Raw genomic sequence first — 14011 nt, 5'->3', positions numbered from 1 at the left:
AGCTTCTGACATAGGCATCAGAAGGGGGCAGAAAGAGTACCCCCCTGCTAGTCTTCAGCTGGATGTTATATAGTCTCTAGCAGTCTGTTAATGAAAGAAAGGAATGTCTTAAAACTCAGAATGGCACCAGGCCCCTCATCCATAAGATGTATTTTGGGATAATCCTGGCACCAGAGGAGTCAACCTGGGCTATAAAAGGACTGACTTGAATCTTGTAGAAAGGCAGATTACCATACAAATAGCATCGTTTACATAGATTAGGGGAACAATGTCTGAGTATAACATAATGGTTTGTCGAGTAGGTTCTGAGCCATTAGGTAGAACCGACTTGAAGCAGAGTTTAGGGTAAAGGCATAGTACATTAACGTAGCTTAAGACAAACATTTCCATAAGAAGAATGCATTGGTTAACTCAAGGTTTGAGAATAGTTAACTTTAGGTGAAACCAGGGGTCATTATGGCAACACAGTATTTTAAGAGAAACCTCCTTTTACATTTGTATAGAGAAGGGGGGGAAAAAAAAGAGAAAACATATCCCTAGTTTGTTTCCTCCTGCTGCTTAAGAGAGAGATAAAAATGTCTGACACTTGCAGCCTATTTCTTCCATTTGGAGACCCCTGGCCTTCCTGCCTGTTACCCTCTCAGAGAGATACCCACTGTGGATAGCAGGGGACAGGCAGAAGACAGCAGCTGCAGCATTCTTTACTCTGGGGGGGAATAAGGAGTCTACCAGTTACAGTGGGAATGAGCCAATCTCATTGGTTCATTGGTTACCATGGAAACCAGAAGAGGGCCACATCCCTTTTGGCCCCTCAGGCTAAATACTCTCATGGGGCAGAGGCCTTTTCTTTGTTAATCTATCAGCCATCTTGAAATGGCCAGAAAATGAAAAGATAATAAACACGAGGGTTGTTAACATCCTATATATATATATATCCGTGCATACTCAATCACTTAGTTGTGTCCCACTTTTTGGGACCCCATGGACTATATCCCAACAGGCTCCTCTGTCCATGGTATTTTCCAGGCAAGAATATTGAAATGGATTGTCATTTCCTCCTCCAAAGTATCTTCCCAACCCAGGGATTGAATCCATGTCTCCTGCATTGGCAGGCAAATTCTTTACCACTGAGCCACCTGGGAATCCCTACATCCTCCCTTGTACCAAAGTTCCTGTTCTGCCATAATCTGTCAGAAATGGCACAACAAGGGGTGCTGATCTTAAGATTCATTCAGTCTTCCCTGGTGGCTCAGACAATAAAGAATTCACCTGCAATCCAGTAGACCTGGGTTAGAACCCCGAGCCAGGAAGATCCCCTGAAGAAGGAAATGACTAACCACTCCAGTATTCTTGCCTGGAGAATTCCATGACAGAGGGCCCTGGCAGGCTAGTCCATGAGCTCACAAATTGCTGAAATCAACTGCATGAGTTATCTGCACACATATATAAACATATATAGTGATTTTTGTGTATTATAGTTGGTAGCCACTAGCGAGATGTGACTGCTATAATTTGCTTAAAAACATGTTATACATGTGTCAAAACACTTGTGATTTCAGGTTGGTTAGCATGAAGGTGAGAGCACTAATGGGTCTCTAGAAATGAGAGGTTGAGAACTCTTTCAGCATCCCTATCTTTAGGTTTGCAACTGAGATCAGTGTCTTACTGAAGGGCTCTGATTGCACAGAGCACAGATGACTGCCACCTGCTATCCACAGTGGGGTTGTTGCAGGAAGGGGGACCCCTTCCAGGGCCCAAAACTGAGCTTTTGTCTAACACTCAGAAATGAATAGTCTGAGGAGACACACGTGCTGACAAAGCAAGAGATTTTATTGGGAAAGGGCACCCAGGTGGAAGGCAACAGTGTAAGGGACCCCAGAACAGCTCTCCCACATGATTGCTGTCTTAGGTGTTATTTGGTTTTATGGTGATGGGATTAGTTTCCAGGTTGCCCTTGGCCAATCATTCTGACTCAGAGTCCTTCCTGGTGGTACACGCCTTGTTAAGCCAAGATGGATGCCAGAGAGGATTCTGGGAAGTGGTCAGGCATGTGTGTCTCCTTTTGACCTTTCCCGAACTTTTCCAGTTGGTGGTGGCTTATTAGTTCCATGTTCCTTAGCAGGACCTCCTGTCGTAAAACAATTCATGCAAATGGTTACTGTGCTGCCTAGCTAGGGTGGGCGGTTTCAATCAGTGTGCTTACCCTAACAGCTCCCCACTGAGAAGCGTCATACTCAAGATACTTTGTGGGAATTGGGGCCGAGGCCTCTTTCTTCTGTAATTTCTTCCTGCTGCGCATGGGTGTAGGCCTGCCTAGCAGAGGAGAAGTCTCTCTCTACCTGATCTAAGCCAAGGTATTTTTTGCCTGAAACCAGCATTCACCCTTGTAATAACAGCAATTTAGTTTGAAACTGTTGGCTCCTCTCAGAGATGAAATAGGAGACCTAACAGGATGGTCATCACTGGTCCCCAGAAACAGGAGGCAACATTTGGGGTGAGGGCTACAGGATTTGTGACTTTTTTTTTTTTTTTTGATTGATTGCTGGTGAGGCAAAAGAGCTGTGCCCCAGGAATCTTGTGTTTAGTCTGAGGTTATCATCCTCCACCTAGTTTGGGGCTCTAGTTCTGTAGAAGAACTCAAAGACATTGTTATGCTTATTTCTTTGAGTAGGAACCAGGACCCTGTCTGGAGGCTGTACCACCATTTGATTGTTTCTCCTGTTTCTGTATCCCCTGCCTTCCCTGATTAGCAATCATTTGAATCCACCCTTTGGAGCTCAGGGAAGGTCAAGGAGGCTGAATGAAGCCTATATCCTACAGACAAGAAATGGAGAACACAGAACAGATCTACTCCAGAGCCCCACAGAGTTCTGTTCAGTTTTAATTTAGGGAACAAGGCAGCCATGATTGTGATAACTTCCTGTGAAAATGGGGCATAGGACTGCCTCAGCCTGGAGAATAGACACCGACTTGCAAGTATTTCTGAGTTCCAAGTTCTAGATCTCAGTCTTGTACGATTAAAATCTCAATCCCTTGGTCTGCTATTTTGGTGTAACAGACCCAATTAGAAGTAGTTGGAGGAATGATAACTGGAATTTAGTAGACAAAATAAATCTCATTTCTTTTTAGAAGAATAGGCCTGAAACCCAGTCTGGACCTGGCACTTCAGGGAGACATGTAGCCAGGTAGCCAGTTTCCTAGTTTTATAAAAAGTAAGGTTGCAGTTACTAGCTTCCAGCATACATTGTTTTGAGAATGGTGGCATCCAAGCTGGACATGCCTCAGAAATCTCAAGTGTTTAGCAAGACAAGGTCTAATCTGAAAGTACACCCATAGCATCACCTAGTTATTCCCCAAGATGTCTGAACTGTAGCTGCTCTATTTGGACTTTTAATTGTAAATTTTTCCTTAATAGCCAAAGCAGATTTCACTGTTAACGACGTCAGTGTTTCTCTAGGTATGAGAAGATGTAAGATTTGGGACTCATAAAGTCTTTTCTTGAAAAGATCTATCTGAAGGCCTGTTCTGCCAGTTTTTTCCCCAGAGCACAGAGTGCCTCATTCCTGATTTTCATCCTGAACTCCTTTCAGGGCAATTGAAGGTCAGCAGTGGCAGTGGCCATGATTTAATCTTTGTAGATGTAGATGGCAAGTGTCAGTTTTCAGTTGGCAGAGCCCCCATTGCTCATAAACTTGACCATGATTCTGAGGGGTGCATTTCTTGACCATTTTATCCCATGGTGCTGAGAATGTCCATTCTCAGGTTTGGCAAAGATTTTGTTGGCAGGCCACTCAATGTGCTGTTACTGGACTAGGCCATAAAACAGTATCCAAAATTCTCTGGACCACCTGTCTTACTAGCCTCTTGGTCCAGAACAACATTCCCTCTTGTTGCCTCTTCCCATATCTAGAGTTACACTGTTACCATCATCAATCTCATATGGAACTATATATTATTTTATCAGAGGCCTCAGTCACACATTTGGCAGTGTAAGAAACAGCAATTTTGTAAAACAGGTGAAATACGAACAACATAGCCAGCAGTATTAGTAAAGTCACAAGTAAGACGTAAGAGCTTCCATTAGATGTAGCCCAGTATATCCCAGGTCATCTGACTTAGTCTACTCTGTACGAATCTTTATTTTCCAGGGAAATTATATATTGGTACTGTCTATAAGGCACATAGGCCAGTTTTCTAGTATTACTAAACTGATTAACCTTAGTATGATTTAATTGTTTCCAATATAGAGGAGACTTTAAACTTAAATTACCATAACCTGGAGTTATCTATACAAATCCGTCCCATAATTGTGGGAGATGTTTTCCTCCTTTGCTGAAACTTTGCTTGTTGCTCTGATTGAGCTTGAGTGATAGAAGAAAGCACAAATTTATGGCCAGAGTCAGAGCAGGCATTATTAATTGACCTGGTGAGTGGATCCCATCTAGTAATATCACAGTGACCTGAATATGACGATAATTTCTTGTTTTTTCTAAGTAAATTTTCTCAGGGCCAACCAGTTAGAGCCTTGTAGTAGAGAAACTTATCAAGGTAATCCAGAACTAGATACAGGTAATTGGCCACACACCCAACAATTGGATTGATTTCTAAAACTAGCATAGGATTAGGTCTATGATAGAAAAGCATTTGATTTATATGCAGAGGTCTAAGAAGTCAAGAAAACATTATAAACGGTCATGTAGTTTCTCCTGTTTGAGCATCATTTTAAGGTGAGATCAGGTCAGCTGTCTTCTCTAGAGACCAATCTAGTGTAAGGGCCTTTGGAAGTGGGAATTAATCTAAAAGTTAATTTCCCTTCAGTTTCGTGCATGAGCCAGTTAAGAGTACCTGATAAAAACGTCCTTCCATCCAGGTTGGAGACAGTCCCTAAAATTATGTCTTTTTCCAGTTCTTGATGCAGGTCATGAGGCATCTGATCTTCATCCAAAGGCAGATTACTGAGATAAGCTTCAGAAACAAACTTAGGGTGTTCTTTACAAATTCAATTAAATTTTACATTAATATCACATAACAGCAAAGAACTATCCAAGAAATGAATCTTACTAGATGCAGACCTCCTTTAACAAACTGGGATTTAGCATATATTGAAACATCTTTTTCTCCCTAAAATTACCCTCATTTTTATCAAAAATAACCAAATTAAGGCTAGTTTGTTTGCAAAATAGGTCTGTTCCAACTAATTTTGGTCTGATGATTTATATAACCATGATTGATCACAGACTTTTTATTTTGCTGAAACACTTATAGAGTCTCAGACTGAACTTTCAAAATAAAACAGGGCTGGGAAACTCACACCAAAGGCTTATCACAGATTTTGCCTAACAAATCTAGGTGAATTCTTCCCTTTTTAAGGTCTCAAAAATTCCTTGAGATTTTTGTACCTTTTAGTGAGATAACCTTCCTAACTCATCTGATAAACTGGAAACCTAAGAGTTTCCAATTTCTGGAGGAGTCAGATAGAGAGAAAATATAACTGTTTGGCTTATAATATATAATTTTACCAAAGTATGGTCATAATTAGTTTGAGAGGAAGATTTTCCCTACTCCCAGAAAACGTAAGATTCAAACCCATAATTTTTCAGATACAAACCATAAAAGTTATAAGCATATTCGCTAGTTCATTCAGTCCTTTTGTTAACTTTTGTGAAGTCATCAGGTTTTCCATTAGAATACCAGGACATATAAGAATGTTAAAGTGAAGTGAAGTTGCTCAGTAGTGTCCGACTCTTTGCGACCCCGTGGACTGTAGCCCACCAGGCTCCTCTGTCCATGGGATTCTCCAGGCAAGAATACTGGAGTGGATTGCCATTTCCTTCTCCAGGGGATCTTCCCAACCCAGGGATCGAACCCAGGTCTCCTGCATTGTAGGCAGACGCTTTAACCGCTGAGCTACCAGGGAAGCCCTAAGAATGTTAAGAACAGATATAATTTCTAGGATCTCTGTACCAGTAATTTTACCATAGATTGTAACATGAGTGGATTTATTACTCATTTGATAATCTCTTTCATGTAATTTAACCAACCAAATAAACACAGTTTAATATCTCTCTTTGGGATGTTTCAGGGGCCCTCTGAAGCATCCCAAAGTTAGCTAGAGGTCAAAGGAACTTCAAAAGAATTCGATTTAGTAAGTTTTATTGTAAAGATCAATTAAAAAGGTTTAGAACATTTGGTCAGATTTAGGCAATGTTGATGGGTGTATCATTTAGCTTGCTGATATGTCACAGTGGGAATAAATACCAAGGCTCAAGGTCTAGTGAAAGTCAGCTCTGCCATCTTGGACCTAGTTGGCTCTAACCAGTTTTCTTATGGTTGTGTCATTCATAACAAAACCCATTTATCTAATTAATTGTAATCCAATTTTAGAAAATCTTGGTCATGCATAACTCTTTTTAGCATTTTTTCATTCTTTTTTTTTTTTTTTTTTTACTGAAAACACACTTCCTACTTTTCTTTAGCAACCAAGAACTAACTTTCATATTAGCATTTTATAGATTGGCCAGCATAAATACCAGTGATAGTCTCTAAAACCCTTGCTTTCTTAGAGCATTTTAGGATGGCACCAAACATTATTCATTTATAGTCCCGAATCTCTTTGTTTCTCTGTAAAACAAAATTAGTGTTTAGTAGTAAATGTTTCAAAATCTTATTTTATTTGGAAATGATCTAACTATTCAATAGACTTCCAACACTTCGTTTAGCACAACCCTTAGAAATTCAAGTTATGCCCATCTGGAGAGAATATTTTAAACAGATATTTCTAAAGAATAATTATTCCTAATAGAGTTTATCCAAAAGCTCATCTCTCATTTACATATTTTTTAGAAGTTTCTTCACTAGAGGTAATTTCCCTATTAACAAACTTGTAACAGATACAATATTTAGCTTACTAGGTACAGTGAAAATATTCTACTTAATGTTAATTACTCTAAGACATGTTTATATTAGATAGGTCAACAAACAAACATTAATATCAGGTATTTAATACTGAATATTTCCCACTTCACATGAAACTAGAATTTATTGTTTAATTTAGAATTATTTGATTTGTAAGGACTTACTTTTCTTTAAGCCAATTAAATACAGCTCATTTACAAATTAACCTCACAAATACTATCCAGAGACAAAGACATGCCAAGACATATTTAGACAGACACAATGCAAGATCTAGCTTTATTTTCTATGCTTAGTCATGAATTGGATATTACAATATAAAGTTTACTAGTTTATAAAAAACAGTTGGAATAGATAATACTTTTAAAGTCTTTTCCCCTTTTTTCCTCAGTCTCAGGAGTTAAAGATGGTCTAGATAAGTGTTCCCGAGAACAGAGCCAGAGCCCTGGTCTCAAGGCACAGGGAAATAAAATCAAGTTCTAACAAAATTGCAGCAGTGTCCTCATCAGACACTCCCTTAAATACAAGAAAACAGTCTCTCAGAAAACCTCCTATACAGACACAGAACTTCAGATCCAAGTGCGAACAGAGTAAAGGAAAATATCTCAGGTCTTCAAAGATTTCAAAGGAAGGAAAGGAAGCCAGGTTGAAAGAAGGGGGAGGAGGCAGGAGAGGGGGGCAAAAGGGGTGGCCTTACAGACATCTCCTGCCACCTGCAGACACCCAGGCCTGGGCCTCCAGAGAAGGGAGGACTGGAACTCGGCCCTACCAGAAATCAGACCAGAACGGAACCAGAATTCAACTTCTCTGCCAAGAGGAGGTGATCAGTCTCCAATCCTCAGCTCAGGCTGAGGCCCTTCGATCATCACATTCCTGTGTCCAGGACCGGGGGACTAGTAAAAAGGGGAAGGATAGGAAGGGTTAAGGAGAGTAGAGAGAGAGAGAAAAGGGGAGGGAGGTCAATAAAGTCTCTTGTTCTTTACCGGTCGTGGCACTCTGGTCAGTTGTCCTCATCAGGAGACCAGGGACAAAAAGGTCCCAGTTGCGGCTGCTGGGTCTGGTCCATTGGCAGGCAAGCTGGCCCCTGAGTACCCCCAAGTGGTCAGGATGTCAGTTGCAGTGAAGAAGAGTCCCCGCCAGACTCGCCATTTGTTGCAGGAAGGGGGACTCCTTCCAGGGCTCGAAACTGGGCTCTCATCTAACACTCGGAAATGAATTGTCCAAGGAGACATACGTGCTGACAAAGCAAGATATTTTATTGGGAAAGGGCACCCCGGTGGAGAGTAGTAGGGTAAAGGACCCCAGGAGAACAGCTCTGCCACATGGCTTGCAGTCTTGGGTTTTATGGTGACGGGATTAGTTTCCGGGTTGTCCTTAGCCAATCATTCTGACTCAGAGTCCTTCCTGGTGGTGCACGCCTTGTTCAACCAAGATGGATGCCAGAGAGAAGGATTCTAGGAGGTGGTCGGACATGTCGTGTCTCCTTTTGAGCTTTCCCAAACTCTTCCAGTTGGTGGTGGCTTATTAGTTCCTTGTTCCTTAGCAGGACCTCCTGTCGTAAAACAACTCATGCAATTGGTTACTGTGGTGCCTGGCCAGGGTGGGCGGTTTCAATCAGTGTGCCTCCCCTAACAACTCCTCCCTGAGAGACTTCATACTCAAGTTACTTCTTGGTAATTGGGGTGCAGATCTCTTTCTTCTATAACTTCTTCCTGCTGCGCATGGGCGTATGCCTGCCTAGCAGAGCAGAAGTCTCTCTCTACCTGATCTAAGTCAAGGTATTTTTTGCCTGAAACCAGCATTCACCCTTGTAATAACAGTAATTTAGTTGGTTGGGTGGGGTCTGGGACCTGGCTCTGCAACTGCTGCCAGCTGAGACCTGCCTCCTCAGCCAGGGCCGTGCACTGGTGGGAGGACGCAGACTGGGTGCTGGATGGATGCCCTCCTGAACCCGAGAAGGATAACCTGCCCGCCCAGGACCCCTCCTCCTCGCCTGGGCCTGGACCTGGGAGGTAGAAGGTGGTGCCTTGGGACCTGACCCTGTCTTGTCAGAACTGAGCGTAGCATTTGCTTTGCAGGAACATCATGACCTGACCATGACCTGACCTCAAGAACAAAGTCTCTGACCCCAGAAGTAACCAGGCCACTTCTTCAGCTTCCCTAGAAAAGGGCTTTGCTGAAAGCTTTCTGGGAGCTCAGGTTTTTTTGTTTGTCCTTTCTCCTTGTTTGGACCTGAAGTAAGGCTTTCTCTGCTCCAGGCTCCTGAAGGTTTGGTACTGCTTGGCTTCACTGTGTGTTAGGAACACACACTTGTGATCAGTACCAAGATGATATTCTAATCAAGAATAGAATATCTTTTTATTCTCAATGTGTTAGCTTCGTCCCTCTTCAACCTGAAATGCTATCAACAACTTGGGGGCAGGTCATTTTCTCTCATATAAATTATTTTCTGAATCAGAGAGGAATGTGTGAGCCTGAGATTCAGTTTTTAAAATAAAATGCTTGCTCTGAAAAGCCAAACTTGACCATAGAAACATACTTTCTGGACAGTACCCATTGGATTCACCTTGTCCAGAGTCCAGTTCACTCTGAAAGTTCTGTGGTGTATCATTGCCAGGGTAATGTGGTAATGCACATTTTGCATTCTGTACCAAGTGCCAGTTAGTGAGCTGAGAGAGGTTCATGTAAGGTGTCAAGTGAGAAGGGCTCACCTTCAACCTTGAAAGTTTGAAAATGGGTAATCTGAACTGTTGTTCTGGAGGTAAGTCCTCACTGATCCTCTGAAGGTTGTTCCTTCAAATGGGCTGGTTAACTTTTACTAATGAATTTTCCTCATCTTTTTTTTTTTTTTTTCCTTTTCCATCACTCTAATTTATCTGCAGAGTTATAAATATGTCTTATAGTTTTTTTATTCCTTGTTATATTTTGACTCTTCTATCTGGTGACTGCCTTAATTATCTTCCTAAATTTAGAAGAATGTACAATTTCCCAGTGCCAGTTTTGTACACGTCCTACCAGAGAACAAATGGAAAGACGTGAAGCAGGAAAACCGTGAGGTCTCCCCTACAATGGACATTATAGGAAAAGGGAATTACAGCTCAACACTTCTAAATGTAGCTTCCCAAATCTACAGGTACTAGCAGTGTAAATCCAGAGACTTTTAAAAAGGAAAAAACCTGGGATTTACTTGTGGGATTTCTATGGGTTGATGTGGACAAGATCATTGTTTGGCTGTTGCCAGGGAGTTTGGTGAGATGGGGCAATGCTGTCGGGTTAGTAGGACAAACATTTGGTCACTGAGGGAAGGAGGGTCTCTCTGCTGATCCTCAAGAAGAATCTTGGGTTGTGGTCTCCAGGTTGTGAGTATGGAGATGATTTTCAAAAAGAATTTGGGGCTCTACTGTCTTCCACTACAGGGTCTAGAGCATGATAAGGAGTTGATAAGAGTCAGAATTTTAGTGAGGGCAGACTTAAACTCCTGCCCATTCTTACATAGTGCCAGGTCCAAGCTGCTCAAATAAGTGTTCAGATCAGCTGTGAGACTTTGAGCATCACAGACGTAATTAAGCCACCAAAGCCCAGCACAGATGGCCACCTCCCCAGTTAACTCACATTAACTGCTCATCCAGACTTGGTCAGTAGAAGGGAAGCTAATTCCTTGTACAGCCATCATGTAGCCTTTGGTTTAGAAGGTTCTGAGCTCTGAGAAACTTGGTGACCAAACAGACACAGTACAGGATTCCATACCTTGTAAGGGCACCAAAGTAGAGGGAGTATATATTGTATATATGTATATATGTAGAATGATAAGTGACCAGTAACTTTAAGCTTAGTTACTGGTCCTTGTAACAACAATGACTGATATTTAAGAAGCCTCTGTCCATCATCCAAATATTAACCTTAGAATTTAAGATTCCACTCACATCATGAGAAGTCAATACAATAAGGTTTCGTCCATTAATTATTTTTAAAGCTTCAGGTCGATGCCCCAATTACTCTTAGGCAATGGGCCACCCGCGTGAAATTACATCTAATTCTCTGCTTAGATAAACACTAGGTTACTGGTGAGGCCCTCGGAGTTGTGTCAAAACTCCCAAGGCCATACCTTTTCTTTCAGTGATAAACAAATTAAATTCTGATCCTGTGGACAAACTCAAAGCGGGAGCTTGCAGGAGAGCAGTATGAAGAACTTTAAAAGCCTTTTGAGTATCTGGAGACCAAACCAGTTTGTCGGTTTGAGCTTGCTGAGTTTCAGCTATAAGTTTATATAAAGGCCCGGCAAGTTCCCCATAACCTGGAATCCTAATGCAACTGTAGCCTGTGATTCCTCAAAATCCTCTCAGTTGTCTTAAATTCATAGGTAGGGGATGATTTAGTATAGGTTTAATTCTCTAGGGACCTATGGCCCTAGTCCCTTCTGATATGATTAGGCCCAGATATCTAACAGATTCTTGACAAAGCTGAGCCTTTTCTATTGATGCCTTGCAACCGCCGCCTGCCAGGAAGTTTAAGAAAGCTCCTGAGGCTCGTGAACAAGCTTCCTCTGTCTCAGCACAGAGCAGAATATCATCTACATATTGTAACACCACCGCTTCACAGCTATTAAAGTGTTGAAGATCCCGTGACAAACTTTGTCCAAATAAGTGAGGACTGTCACAAAATCCCTGGGGCAAAACTGAGAAGCTGGCTGCGTAGGGTCTTCAAAGGCAAATAGAAATTGACTTTCCTCTGCCAAAGGCACTGAATAGAAAGCATTTTTCAAATCAATTACTGAGAAATATTTGGCTCATTCAGGCATTTCAGACAATAGAGTATAAGGATTAGGCACCATGGGGTGTAAAGAACTACAGCCTCAAATTTATTATTAAATCTTGAACGTCTTCATTTACCATTTGATTTCTTTATACCCAAAATAGGAGTGTTGCATGGACTGTTACAGGGAATTAATAGTCCCTGCTCCTTTAAATTTTCAGTGATGGGTTTTAACCCTTCTTTAACCTCAAGTTTCAGTGCATACTACTTCTTATGTGGAAATAAGTGCAGGTCTTTGAGCTTGGCAACTACAGGAACAGCAGTTTGTGCTCGACCCACTGATTTTCCATCAGCCCACACTCTAGGATTTACATTTTGTTCAATTAAAGGGAGAGAAAGGGAGGGCTCCATATTCATGAAAACAGAAGCATGGACCTTGCTCTGTATATCCCTCCCCAAATGCAGTGAGGGAGACCTGGCATGATCAGAAACTCGTGTGAAAATAGCACAGTCTCAATTATAGCTTAAAGAACAAGTGAAATAATACCTTTTGGCTCATCCAGACAGTCCCATTATGGAAGCGGATTGGGAAGAAAGTGGGCCAGGGGCTTCAGTAAACACAGAGTAAGCTGCCCCAGTGTCTAAAAGGAAATCGACGGATTGGCCCCCCCAAAGTTATTAATACCCAGGGTTCCTCAGGTGTAATTAGGACGGGAGCTTGTGTGGGGACTGCATGGGCAACTTCAGTCCTGATTGTCTTGAGAGTCCGACCCCTGAAACCTACGCATCTGGGGGCAGTCTCTCTTTCAGTGTGGTCCTTTGCAGATCGGACATGGAGCAGGGGGCAGCTTAGATGCCTGAAGGCAATCCCAACTGAGGTGCCCCTCCTTTCCTCAGTAATAGCAAGCCCCTCCCTTTTCACCTGGGTCCCTCTGCGCATTTTTCTCAGGCTGTTTCAGGATGGTTCTTACAGCCATTATGAGGGCTTCCACCTGTTCCTTTTTCTGCCTTTCTTTCTATTCCTAATATTCCCTACCATAATAGACTGTCTGAGCCAGTTTTAACACATTATCTAAAGACTGATTTGGTCCACACACCCGTTTTAATAGCTTATGGTGGATATCTGGAGCCAACTAAGTGAGAAATCTATCTTTTAACATCACTTTTCCCTCTTCACTTTTGGGATCAATCTTAGTGAATCTGTGAAGGGCTTCTCTCAGTTTATCTAGGAATTTACCAGGAGCTTCCTTCTCCTACTGTTCTATGTTTGCCAATTTGCCACAGTTTAAAGGCTTAGGACACGCCTGCTTGAGTCCTTCAAAATACACCTGACAAAATGACTCTGATCCCATCTTCCTTTAGCTATGTTGTAGTCCCAATCTGGTTCTATAGTTGGGACTGCCTGATTCCCAGTGGGGAGGGCGGCTATCTTGTCCTCCCTCTCCCCTACTGATTCATTACCAAGCCATTCATCTCCATAAGCAACAGCTTTTCCCAAAATTTGACTCTGAGTCAGGAGTCAGTGTTTGTTCCAAGATATACATCACATCCTTCCAAGTAAGGTCATAAAGCAGAGTAACACCTTTAAAAGCTCTAATATATTTTTCTGGGTCCTCTAAATAGTCCCCTTGATTCTTGGTATTTCTTGGTAAGAAAAAGGCTTATTAACTTGTATAGACTGATTATTTTTCCTAGTGAGTGCTTCATGAAGAGCAACTGCTTGTGTGGCTGTTCCTCAGTCTCTCTGGCTGCTCTGTGCATATGATCCCAGGGATAGACTGGAGAAACCTGATTTTCTTGATCTCTTTGTCTCCTGTCCTCCATCTCATCTAGCAAAGTAGGAGGATAGGAGGGAGCTAAAGGAGTCACACCCAAACCCATACCCTTAGGACACAAGTCTGGCATATTTCAAAGAGAGAAAAAGGGCAACACATATGCTACTTCTACCCATTACCCTTGTTTTCTACAGAACCAGTCTAATTGTAAAACAGTATTCTACTTAAGAGACCCTCCAATTGGCCACCATTTGCTGTTCTCCAGTGGCTACCGTGGTCATGCAGTATCACATAGGAAGAACAGGTGTGTCTTCTTTAAGCCCTGGGAATCAAATCTATCCTATTTTTTCAGGATACAGTTCAAAGGAGTGAGGCTGGAATTGTTAACTCCCATCTGTAAGAGAGAAAAAAGTGACCAGCGCCATCTTTCTACCAGAGGCGTCCCTCCCTGCTCTAGATGGGGATGTAGACAGACTTTACACCAAGCTTTTCTTTCCTGGTCAGACTTAGTCGGTCCCTTACTGTTGAAGGCACCGTACTCATCCCTCCAGGTTCTACCGCCGAGATTGAGT

The 14011-nt window shown here is 42.1% G+C and overlaps 1 long non-coding RNA gene across 2 annotated transcripts; it reads right to left on the bottom strand.

Moving 5' to 3' along the window:
* Positions 1-1809: 1809 nt before the first annotated feature.
* LOC147357031 (uncharacterized) lies at positions 1810-12750 on the bottom strand. Of its 2 annotated transcripts, none has more exons than XR_015143736.1 (3): positions 7896-12750; positions 4846-4989; positions 1810-2128 (listed from the first exon to the last, which is right to left on the bottom strand). It is a non-coding gene; the product is annotated as an uncharacterized LOC147357031 (long non-coding RNA). The 2 variants fall into 2 exon arrangements; XR_015143735.1 differs by having other exon boundaries at positions 4846-4965; positions 7896-12747.
* Positions 12751-14011: the final 1261 nt, after the last annotated feature.

The sequence above is a fragment of the Bos grunniens genome, chromosome 16 (assembly GCF_055505025.1).
Source record: "Bos grunniens cultivar Pamir isolate PY7600 chromosome 16, Bosgru_T2T1.0, whole genome shotgun sequence".
In the NCBI taxonomy this organism is placed as follows: Eukaryota; Metazoa; Chordata; class Mammalia; order Artiodactyla; family Bovidae; genus Bos; species Bos grunniens.
Note: the sequence above shows the minus strand (reverse complement) of the source record. Positions and strands in the feature narration are given on the sequence as shown.